The following is a 12,937-nucleotide window of genomic DNA, read 5'->3' as shown; positions in this document are numbered from 1 at the left end:
GGAAATCCACTCCTACCTACTTCCAACGGCATCCTTCCCAAAGCAGTTCCCCAAGCTGGCCCTAGCTCATGAGCATCCCTTCCTCTCACTGGCCGTCTCCTCCAAAGAACGCCTATGGTTCCTGTGCCCCCTACTCCTTCCTCCCTAGAATCTGCTTTCTGCCTCGTGGAGAGAGTTAGCCATGACCAAGGTCACCCGTACTCAACCAGCTGCGGGTCCCCAATCTCCTCTTCTTCGCCTACTGCAGCCCCCTTTCCCTCCTCCCTACTGTGGACCTCTTCTGACTTCCAGTCTTTCCTCTGAGTTTTGAGTTTCACTTTTCAGGACACTTGAGGCGGTACCCAGAGCCTAGATGGGCCAGGCATGCACTCTACCACTGAGCCACGCGCCCAGCCCCCAAGTCTTTCCTCTGATTTTTTCCCCAGGTTTCGCCTTCCAGTCCTACCCTACACAGTAGCCCCACCACCACCCATTACCTGATCCATCACCTACAAAGTCATAACTTCAAAATGAACCCCAGTTTCTTCTGCAGCTCTCCAGAGTCCCCCCACTCCAACAGCCCAAGAAGGTTGGGACCCGTTGACGTCCTGGGACACAGATGCAACAAGCGGGGATGCACTTTGTAAGCAGATACTCTTGCCACCAAGCTCCACTCCTTACCCTGTTGCTGATCTAAGCCTGTTGAGGCTGTGGGAAGACCTGTGGGTGAGGAGGACCTAGAGCCTCGGTCACTGGTAACACCCGTTGCACATCGGACTTAGACATGGGAGGAGCCAAAGGCCTGCTGAGTGAGTGAATGTGTGAATTAGTGCACAAGAGGTAAGGAAAGTTCATCTTTTTCTGCATATTCCAAGTTGAAGGAAGCAGGCTGGGGAGGCAAAAGCACACCTGCAGGGTGGGAACACTACGATCTCACAAGTACATTACTGAGTTCCTTGGGGGAAGAAGGAAGGGGTATTTGGCAGTGGTGATGGATCAGCGTGGATGAAATCTTAGAATACCTCCCTATAAGGTCCTCGATAATTAGACCCAGGGGAGGACAACCAAAGGCCAATCAATCTTAGGCCACTGTGGTAGTATGCTGTGTCCCCTAGACACCTGTCACAGCCCAGGGCCGCAGCTGGGAACCGCTGTGCGCTTCCTCAGTCACCTGGGTCTCTGCCTCTGTAAAAGAGGACATCTGGTGGCCAGCACTTAGTGTTCCTGGGGTGACTCTGATATGCACCTGGTGCTTGGCAGATTCAGGTAACCCTTCTGCTGCCCTGCATGAAGGCACCCCATCTCTACCCAGCTGATGAGGACAGGAAGCTCAGAAACTGCTAAAGGCTAGACCAAGAATGTGGAACCAGCGAGAGCTTTGCTGAGATCCGAACCAGGCCTGTCCGACTGGAACCTGGCTCTGTCCTCCCCTTTCCCACCCCCTCCCTCCTCCCCAGCATGATACTTAAATTTTTAAATTTTTTGGTATGGTTACATCATTTTTTATTAAAAGCATATCTATGAATTCTAATGGGACACCAGCTTAGAACAATGTTATTTTCATGACCCATCACTACCACAGGAGTCTGTTGGGGTGCTGTGCAGACATAAAGAAAGCTGGGGGTCCACACAGGCTGCTTTCCTGGATCCCAGTGGTACCACAGGATGTTGTTGGTCTTGACATACACTTTGGTCCACTTACCTTTACATTTCAATCATACTATATAGTGTTCAGTATTTACATACCTTTGAACAGAAAAGACGTGTTACGAGGTTAACATTTGTGGAGCTATGTGTCAGAAAAAAAACTCTGTATTTCGATTCTCTTTATGTCATTAGCTACTTTTGAGAATGGTTCCATATAAATACATAAGCTGGAACATATATTTAGAAAACCTTAATCTATGTAAACTGCACTGTGTCCACCCATAACAAATCATCTAAGCCCGTTCCCTCTAATGTTAAACAACAAAAAAGTAGCTAGCCATTACACTTTATAGTAGGTTCCAGACAATATCTAAGGTGGCCATTGGCATTCTGGGCCAGAGGGGTTCTATGTCTACTTCTGTCATTCTGGGATTTGTTCCTTTCTGTCAAAGTGTTCCCACACATTTGGCAAGAGCATTTGCATTAAACTTCAAGTTACTTCTGGTTATATCCAGAATATGTTTTTAAAAGCCTCTAAAAGGAGTTTGTTTTCCTACAATTATGCCAACATTTGGCCATGTTAGTAATTACTGAAATAACAGTGGAGACTCTGAGGACAGGCAGGTACCCTGCGTGAACTTGTACAGGTCCAAGCATCAGGTGCCCTGGGTGAACGTGTACAGGCCCAAGGATCAGGCCAAGGGGCTCAATGACTTGTGAACACTTAGTTCTTCTTGGTTTTCTTCAGATAGCGATTCTGCAAGGACTTGCTATCGACTGGGTGTCAGATCCCCAGGTGATGGAGTTACATGTGGTTGGTTGTAAGCTACCCAGTGTAGGTTCTGGGAACCGAACTTGGGTCCTCTGGAAGAGAAGCAAGTACTTTTAACCACTGAAACAATCATACAGCCCCACATGATACTTTGTACAGAAAGCTCCTGATGGGTATGTAATCCCTCCTCTCTGTGTCCAGAGTGTCCAGAACTTGTCCTGTGAGTTCACTGTCTGGTTGAACATATTGAAACCCATGGTTAATTTTTTAAAAATCCAATGAGGCAAGATTGAGTTCATTGAACCCATGAGTGTATGGATCACATACCCAGTGGTTTGGGACTGCAAACCTACTGTTTTAATTGCAGACTTCACAAAAATCTCTGCAGAGGGCTTATCCAAAGTCAGCTTGCTTATTTTTGCCTGTTTTGTAGCTACAAAGTATGGCAGGACACTCTGCACAAAGATACCCTTGTTCTTATACTCCTCACGGAGGCACTGAGAGAAGAAATCTACAAAAGTCTCAGTTGTAGAATAGGAAGAGGATGCGGGAGCATGCCACTGGCAGATGAGATGTTGAGAATCACCCCTTTAGATCTTTCTATCATGCATGACAGCACCAAGGATGTCACCTTGCAAACAGAAAGAACATTAATATTCATTAGTTTCCTGATGGTATTGCAAAGTCAGGAATTTCCAAAAAATATTCCAGATACTCATATGATATCCCCATGTTGTTCACTAAAACACTGATTTCAAGACCAGCCATGCCTGTCTTAATTTTATCATAAATATCATCCAATGTCAAGTCAACAGCAATGGTCCTTGTTTCTACTTTGAATTTTCCTTTGATTGTGCTGGAAACCTGATTCAGTTTATCCTGGGACCTGCTGATTAAGACAACCTTCATTCCACGCTTTGCTAACTCTTCTGCAAGTTATTTTCCAATCCCATCAGTGCCATCTGTAACAACTGCCTATTCTCTGAGCTGCGGGCCAGCCCAAGCCTCGTTGCCCACGCACCACACCTGGAAGGCCCTGAAGAGCGAGTATGAAGCCCGAGGGGCCAGGTAGGCCATGGTGCTCGCACCCACCCAGTATAGGAAGCCAGCAACCCGGCTACCAGGAGAGCACTAAATTTTTAAATTTTATCTATAGTTGTGTATATGTGTCTGTATGTATGTATTCTCAGGCATGTGTGGGTAATTCTCAGAGGCCAGAAGAGGGTGTCAGATCTCCAGGTGATAGAGTTGCATGTAGTTGGTTGTAAGCTACCCAGCGTAGGTTCTGGGAACCGAACTTGGGTCCTCTGGAAGAGGAGCAAGTGCTTTTAACCACTGAACCAATCATACAGCCCCACATGATACTTTGTACAGAAAGCTCCTGATGGGTATGTAATCCCTCCTCTCTGTGTCCAGAGTGTCCAGAACTTGTTCTATGAGTTCAGTGTCTGGTCACCTGCCTGTTTCTCAGACCAGAGGTGACTCAAAGATCAGACAATATAGCCCTAGAGGCTACTTATGTACCAACAGATTACTGTTGACAGTGGATGGGTGGATGGATGGATGGATGGATGGATGGATGGATGGATGGATGGATGGATGGATGGATGGATCTATGGATCTATGGATAGATGAATAGATATATGGACAAATTCATGACTGTAACCATGTATACATGGAAAATGAATGGGTCAGTAGGTGGATGGATTCATTGACAGATGGATGAGTGAATGGATTCATGGATGGATTGATACATGGATGGGTCAATGGGGGAATGCATACATACAATGCAAGAAAATGGATGTATACATGTATGCATGGGTGGATAGATAGATGGATGAACGAAAAATTAGGAAAGGGGTACCCAGCCATGGTGCACAAATCTGTAACCCTAACTAACTCAAGAGTCAGGGCCAGTATTGTGCACAGGAGTTCAAAGCCAGCCTGGGCTACAAGGCAAATATCTTGTTTCCAGACAAAACAAGATAGAAAAAAAAAAAAACCTTAAAGGAGGGAGATAGACTGTGGTTAGACCTTAAAAATAACTGTCATTATGGCCATTTAAAGTGATATCTCAAGATAGGTGATGAAAACCTATGCAGACCCTTTGCCCAGGAGCCACCAAAAGCCTCAGAAATCACAGAATCCCCAGGGGAAAAAAGGATCTATAGGGGCAGGGCTAGAGAGAGGGCTTGAGTTAAGAGTTAAGAGCACTTGCTGCTGTTCCAGAGTACTGGAGTTCAATTCCCAGCACCCAGGTCACGTAGCTCACAACTGCCTGCAACTCAGGCTCCTGGCCATCTCAAGTACCTGCTCTGGACATCCTAGGGTACCTGCTCTCGTGGGCACATGCCCACATGCAGATACACACACCTACATATAACTTAATAAAAATAAATCCTTTACAAACAATCAATCTGAAAGGATCAAATGGCATTAACGCCTTGGAGGTGAGGACCGCCTGCCAGCATCCCTGCCCTTACCTCAACCCGGACCCCACCCCCCAGGACAGACTCAGATGCACTGGCTGCAAGGGACAAAATTCCAGTTGGACTTGATGAGGCGTCATTACATGCCTACTGTGTGCTTGGCACAGTCATTTTCTGGCCAGCTGGCCAGCTGGCTGGCTTTCTCTGGCAGGCTGGCAGCCTGACAAGCCAACTGAGGAAGTCGGAACTGCCACCACAGCAGTTGGCGTTTCCTTCTCTGTCAATGCCCTTGTCTCCCTGGATCCTGGAAGTGTGATGACAGCAGTGGCCAGAGTGATTTAGTTTCATTTCTGATGTGGCCCGCCTGGGGACCTGTCATCGTCATCAGGTGGTGACAGTTTATGGCTGTGGGTATTTAAACAGCTTGGCTATTTGTTTCAATAGGCATCATATAAAATTATTAAAGTAGCAGATGAAAGATGGAAGGCACAGCCTGGACTGTTTAAAGAAAGATTACCCATGAGCCATCATTCTGAGAAAGGAAAACATTGACAGGGTGTGTCCCCAGGGAGTCCAGGTGGTAATTGTGGAGGTACATCCCCTCAAGTCCAAACAAAGGGTACCCCGAGTCTGCGTTCCAGCTACTGTTGTTTGGGGGCAAATAAAGTTTATTCTTCCTGATAATAAAGGAAATACACCTTCACTGTAGAATATCTACAGGACAGCCAGGGCTATACAGAGAAACCCTGTCTCAAAAAAACAAGAAACAAATATCTAGAGGGCTATGATGTAACTCAGCATAGAGAACTTGTTCAGTGTGTGTGAGACCCTGGGTTCCACCCCAGCACTCCAAAAAATAAAATACTTAGGCTGGGTGAGAGATCAAACTAGTTATTGTGGTACACATACGTGGTGATATATTGTGTACCCTAATAAACTTGCCTGAGGATCAGAGGACAGAGCCAGCCACTAGTTTAGACATATACAGGCAGTAGTGACACACACCTTTAATCCTATTACTTGGGAAGCAGAGATCCATCTGGATCTCTGTGAGTTCAAGGCCACCCTGGGCTACATGAGATTGGTCCAGTATAGGAGAGAAACAGCCAGGCAGTGGTGACACACACCTTTAATCCCAGCACTTGAGATCTCATGCCTTTGCTTGGGAAGCCCACACACACTTTTAATCCCAGGAAGTAATACGGCAGGGCAGAGAAAGGTGTATAAGGCGTGAGGAAACAGGAAACACTCTCTTTAGGCTGAGGATCTCATAGAGGTAAGAACTAGTGGCTGGCTTCTCTGATCTTTCAGCTTTCACCCTGATATCTGGCTCTGGGTTTTTTTTTATTAAATGACCATCTAAGATTTGAACAGCACACATGTGTAGTCCAGCATTCAGGAAGTAGGGGGCAAGAGGGTTAAAAATCCCAGGCAAGGGTCAATGAGATGGCTCAGAGGGTATGGGTGCTCGTCACTAACCTGAGTTAGGTCCCCAGAACCCACATGGTGGAGGGAGAGAACTGACTCCTGAAAGTCGTCTTCTGACCTCCACACATACACAATGGCACAAGCACACACACTGAATCAGTCAGTCAGTCAAAGAATGGATAGTATCCGCTGAAACATTTGCTCAGTCCCATCTAGCCGTGAGATGTCTTTACTGCTGAGTTCATCACAATAAAGTGAATCTATTAAAATAAATAAATGAATAAAAGTTGCAGGCCAGCCTGGGCAACACAGAGATTTCCAAACCGGCCTTGAGTATAAAACTGTCTCAACATAATCCCAGCACTTGAGAGGCAGAGGCAGGAGGATTTCTATGAGTTTGTGACCAGCATGGTCTACATAGAGAGTTCCAGGACTGCCAGGTCTACATAGTGAGACCCTGTCTCAAAAAAAAGAGAGAAAACAAAAACTATATATTAGCCTATACCCCAGAGAAAATATGGTGGACATTTTCTTCCACCTCTTTATTTCTTCTTATAGAGATTTGATATAATAAATATGACAAAAGCCACTTACAATAACTGAATCTTAGCATGTGGTGCGAACTATTTTACACACCCTGACAAACAGTAACCCACTGCATCTTCTCAATGCTGCCCTTGAATGGTGCCTTTATGTCTGCCTCCTGTACATGAAGACAGAGACACAGAGAGGCTCGGTTGTCCAAGTCCACAGTGAGCAAGCAGCAGAACTACGACTCAGGCCACCCCAGTCACTGTCTGTCCCATCACAGACGCCATCTACATTTTCCTTGTTGTCCTGTGCATACGACATATATAGTTTATCAACAGGTTTTTTACTTCATTTATTTTATTTCCTCACACTGGAGGTGGAACCTAGACCCCCCCCCACACACACAAACACATACATCCTTAGTAAATGTTCTTGCACTGATTTACAACCTCAGTTCTTGAAATGTCATTTTTGAGGCAGGATCACATGTAGCCCAGGCTGTCCTCTAACTCATGAAGTAACTGAGGATGGCTTTGAACGCCTGACCTTCCAGCCTCCACCTCCCAAGTGCTGAGATTGTAAGGGTGCACTACATCTGGCTCTTGAGTATTATTTTGTGATTGTTGCCCATAATTCCAAGTGGATGAACTAGTTCACTTGGTCATTCATGCCCTCGTTCTGGGTTTTTCCCTGGGTTTGGGGATTCTGTGCCCTGTACAGCACAGTGACTGAACTGTCACAGAAGAAAGGCCCTGGCTCCTAAGGCTTGTGCTCCTGAGAACACACCCACCCTGGGCACCGGCAGGCAGAGCTGGCCCCAGCTCCCTCCTGAGCCCTGAAAGCAACAACTCCTGTCCTCCTCCCCACCCCATCCCCCGTGAAACAGCAAGCCTGGGATCAGAGCTCTGCAGAGACTCCCACTTGTAACTAAATATATTACAAGCATATCCCCACCCACTTCCAGGGAGACGATGTGGGCGGTCAGCCTGTGTGGCAGGGGGCGAGGACCTGACCCCCTCACCACACCTGCCTGCCTCAAACCATGCTTCTGCTGTGGGCATCAGATGACAGCCATCTAAGAGGCCTTTGAAGCTGGAAAAGGACATATGCAAGAGGTTGTTGTTGTTACAACATGAACTCAACAGGGTTCCCTGGGGAACTGCTATGTGCCTGACATTTGTGCATATCCCTGAGGAGATGGAGACAAGCAAGGGAGAGTCCAGCAACTGCCCCAAAGGGAAATGTGGGCTGAGAGAGGAGGACAGACCAGCAGTGAGGCACACCAACCCACGATGGGTTCACAGGACAGGGAAGCAATGGGATTCGGGAGCCTAAGGAAGGGAGGAGGGTAGTCCTGGAAGGCTTCCTGGAGGCCGAGCTGTCTCAGCTGACACCTGTCCTTGATCTTAGCCAAGTCATTCAACTGAGCCATGGAGGCCAAACATGATTTAACTGAATAGTAAGGGCAGGAAATGAGACATAGGTAGGACATTCTAGAAAGAATAGTGAAGCCTAAGTGTTGTGGACTTAATGAGAAGTGGAGGGAGATGAGGAAGACAGTTGTGTGAGGAACATTATTCCTGAAATGAATGTCTACTTACCCCGGATAGGGAATCAAAGTCAGACCAAAGTAAGGATCCAGTGAGTTTTGTTGGGGTTTACTTAAATGAGTATAGGAGAGGAGTTACAAGAACAGAAATGACACAGACAGCTGCATCACCAAAGACATCCCCCCAGCATGAATGACAGCTCCCAAAAGCTAACACTCTGAAGCTCAGTGCTCGACTTATGATTTCACAGGTTGGAGAGTGTCTCTTCCAGGTAGCTCAGCTTGTCTGAAAGTGTCTCTCATTGGTCCTTACATTATATAAGTTTGGGGATGGAGAAACCAGTACATCTGATCAGTTTCAGGGACTTCCTGGGGCTTCTTGGTTGTTTTCTTCATTAAACTGCTTTCTTTTTTAAAAGGATTTTATTTTAATTATATGTGTGTGTGGATAAGTGTGAGTTTGTGCAGGTGCCAGAGGCACAGGACCCATCAGAGCTGAAGTTATAGGGGGTTGTGAGCCACTCCTTGTGAGTGCTCAGAATCAAATTTAAGTAGTCCTCTGGGAAGAGCAATATGTGCTCTTACTATGAAGCCAGCTTTCCAGCCTGACTTCCTGAGCCTTAACACGCTTGAATCTTAACAAGTCTCCCTGTGGGATGCAATATTCCATCTTGCAGGAGATTACCACACACTAGCGAGGACCACACCTTCCCCATTGTCCCATTAACTGTGAGGGAAGCCTGGAAAAAGCACCACACACTCCCTCCCCAGGCATTGTCACTTTGTGGCCCAGGTAGCCCAATGCAATGAAAAGGTATGCTGGACATCAGGGCCCTGGTTCATGGGATAGCCAAGAAGTCTTAGGGGGATCCTGCCTGACCCAAGCTTCTACCTGCTCTTGGTGTCCATCCTCTAACATCCCCTGTGATGGTGTTGTCAACCTGACAGAACCTAGAATCCCCTGAAAAAATGGGCCTCTTGGGTATACCCAGGGGGGTGTCTTGATTGTGTTAATTGAGTTTGGAAGACCTGTCCACTGTGGGCGGCATCATTCCCTTGCTAGAATCCTGGACTTTACATGTGAAGAAGGAGTAGAACAACAGCATGCATTCTGCCCTTTCTGCTTCCTGCCTGTGGGTGTGACCACCTGCTTCAAGCTCCTGTCTAGTTTGACTTCCCTTCCCTACCCTTGAACTATGGGCTGGAATAAACTCCCTCAAGTTGCCTTTTTCAGGGTATTTTATTATAGCAACAGAAAAAAAAAAGATACCCCTTACCAACATACCCCTGCCCCAGGAGCACCCCAAAGCTCAGACCTGAAGATGGGTCCCCAGGAAGTTCAAGAGCAGAGCTTGTTATTTATTGAGTTTGTTCATGGTGCTGGACATCCATGATAATTGTTGCTCTTCCAACAGACCTCTGAGGCTGGGGTTCATAGCTCTATTTTCCAAAAGGGGATCAGAGACCAGAAATAGTAAGGCCCAACCACCCACACACTGAGTTCAGGTTAATGGAAGCATCAAAATGAGTAACTAGCAGGTATTCATCCTCCTTGTGGATGCCCTTAGATAAAGTATTTCTCCAAACTTTGATGAGTGACGTTAGGACTGCCATCTTTTCCTGCTGCTGGGGTTGTGGGACTTGCTGAGATGTCCACCCAAAGAACATAGCGTGGAGACTGCTCGGCATCCAGGGTAAATCTGGCATCCCTCAGAGTTCACCGCAGAAGAGGATGGATCCCATGGTAGGTACCAGCCACACTGCACTGACTGAGCTCCCTGCTTTGGCTACAAGAAGCCGTGCTTCCCAGCTCTACTGAGACTCCAGGGACACCTACCCCGTCACCCTCTGAGCATCTCAGAAGTGTCCCTAGAGCTGTCAGGCCTGCTCTGCCAGTGGTAGAAGCACTGCCAGGTCTCAGTGGTCCAAGGGAACTGCCCAGGGTGCTCCAAGATTTTCAGTAAGAAAGGGGAAGCAAGGAGTAAGGTTCTGCTGTGTGACTCCACACAAGACCCTCCACCTCTCTGTGCTTCCATTTCTTCACAATGGTAGGAAATCTGCAGACTCTAAAACCCATGGTGTTGTGTTCATTTTCTCCTCCACAAACACTGACTTAGACATTGTTCTACAGACAGCAGCAATAAAGCACACACACCCTCAAGAACCTTCCTTCCAGCAGCGCCTGGATCCCTGTGTGTCACATGGATCCATTAGTGAGCATGTGCAGCTTAGCTCAGGGCCTGGCACTCCCTACACACGCACCTTTAAAGGTGGTCTTCCCTTGGAATAAGAATTGGATAAGGAAACAGAGGGAAAGCATTTGGGTCTTTGGATTGTAACTGCACGTGGTGAGATGGCCTATCACAGCAGCCTGTGTCTGAGAAGTGACCAAGGCACAAGAAGTAAAGGGCCAGTCACACTTTAAAGTCTCCTAGACAGGATTTCTGGCTCAGCACATGGTAGGAGCTAGCTTCTTGGTTCTGGGCACTGTCCCTGTACTGAGATATTTCCCACTATCCCTGGCTTCTACCTACTAGGTGGCAATAACATTTCCTCTTCCTACCCACGGTGGCCATCAGAAGTGTCTCCAAACATTGCCAGATCCCCTGGAGGTACAAGTGAGCCCCCACTGAGAACTACTGCTCTGCTACTCTTCAGGATCTGGGGAGGGGTAGCATTGGTATAGTATGTACCTAACATACATAAAACCCTGGGTTCAACTCCCAACACATGTAAAATGGATGTGGGTGTGCATGCCTGTAATGTCAGCACTTGGGAGGTAAAGGAGGGAGAAGCAGGGGCTCAAGGTCACCCGTGATTACACTGTGAGGACAAAGTCATCCTGGGATACAGGATACCCTGTAGACAACACACCAACAGACAATGAACTTGTATTCTAGAGTCTCTGTGATCCATTGTCATCCCTTCTAGAACCCCTGTGGTCTACTGTCATCCCCTCCAGAACCCCTGTGATTCACTGTCATCCCCTCCAGAACCCCTGTGATCCACCATCATCCCCTCCAGAACCCCTGTGATCCACCCTCACCCCCTCCAAGACCCCTGTGATCCACCATCATCCCCTCCAGAACCCCTGTGATCCACCCTCATCCCCTCTAGAACCCCTATAATCCACTGTCATCCCCTCCAGAACCCCTGTGATCTACCCTCATCCCCTCCAGAATCCATGTGATCCACTCTCACCCCCTCTAGGGTCCCTATGATCTACCCTCATCCCCTCCAAGACCCCTGTGATCCACCCTCACCCCCTCTAGAACCCCTATAATCCACTGTCATCCCCTCCAGAACCCCTGTGATCCACCCTCATCCCCTCTGGAACCCCTGTGATTCACTGTCATCCCCTCCAGAACCCCTGTGATCTACCCTCATCCCCTCCAGAATCCATGTGATCCACTCTCACCCCCTCTAGGGTCCCTATAATCTACCCTCATCCCCTCGAAGACCCCTGTGATCCACCCTCACCCCCTCCAGGACCCCTATGATCCACCCTCATCCCCTCCAGAACTCCTGCGATTCACACCATCCCCTTTCCTCCCAATCACTTCCCAAAGGACCTGCCCTGGCTCAGGGGAGCCCCGAACTTGCCAGCCTCTGTCCTCTGCTTCTGGACACTCCTACCAAGAGCTCCTGCCCCACCTCTGCCCCTTTGAAATGTTTTATTTTGGATCATATGAGATTGGCACACGGGTGGAGGTTAGAGGAGAGCTTTGGTTGTGCCTTCCCACCTTTTACCCATCGAGCCCCAAACCGTACCTGTGCCCTTCTGCCACCCTGGAGCACCATTTCTGTGCGACCCAGCCCTTATCCTAGGAGGCACTCACTCCATCTTAAAGTAACTGTAGCAAGGGTCTGGCCTTCTTTGCTTCCTGTCTCAGACAGTCCCCCAAACCTCACCCTGCTACCAATAGCACTTCGAGGGCAGGAGGTGATCCTGGCTCTCTGGTGTCAGTGGTGTATTCCCAGCGCTCAGGATCTGTACAGGACAGCGGTGACAAATGTAACTCACGCACAGTGATATTTGTTACATTGTGACGTCCAAATGTAACTCAAATGCTCAAGTTGATACCAGGAGCCTGCATAAAGTCACCAATGAAGGAGCCTTGCCATCCCCGTAAGTGGACAGAGGTGAAAAGCATGAGCCAGGTCCAGCTGTTTCCACTTCTGGCTCCTTCCAGAAGACAGTTCCTCAACCCCTCAAGGCCTCAGTGTCTTGGTCTGTGAAATGGAGATAATCTACAGATAATACTCCCATGGGGTAGGAGTGCTAGGAGAAATGAATAAAGCATGTGCCGAGTGCTCAGCACTGTAGTGCATGTCACAAATTAAAAGGCACATAATGGTGACATTGTGCTCGGATACAATGCAAAAGCCACACCCCCCCGCATTAGCGTGTGGGATCTGCTCAGCAGTCCTGGAAGCGTCCAGAACAGGAATTACCATCCCAATGCCATAGAAGAGGATGCTAACGTTCTTTGGGAGCTAAATGCCCCTGGCTTGCAACACCTGCCAAGTGAAGGAACAAGGGGAAAGCTGCTTCCCTTGGCTCCCTTTGGGACCTAGCCTGGGAGACTTCTTGGGCAGTAA

General features: G+C 48.0%; 1 pseudogene; it reads right to left on the bottom strand.

Annotated features, from left to right (window-relative positions):
* Positions 1 to 2,601: 2,601 nt before the first annotated feature.
* On the bottom strand, positions 2,602 to 4,270 carry LOC114697158 (annotated as a pseudogene).
* Between the last annotated feature and the right edge of the window lie 8,667 nt (positions 4,271 to 12,937).

Source organism: Peromyscus leucopus, chromosome 2, assembly GCF_004664715.2.
Source record: "Peromyscus leucopus breed LL Stock chromosome 2, UCI_PerLeu_2.1, whole genome shotgun sequence".
In the NCBI taxonomy this organism is placed as follows: domain Eukaryota; kingdom Metazoa; phylum Chordata; class Mammalia; order Rodentia; family Cricetidae; genus Peromyscus; species Peromyscus leucopus.
Note: the sequence above shows the minus strand (reverse complement) of the source record. Positions and strands in the feature narration are given on the sequence as shown.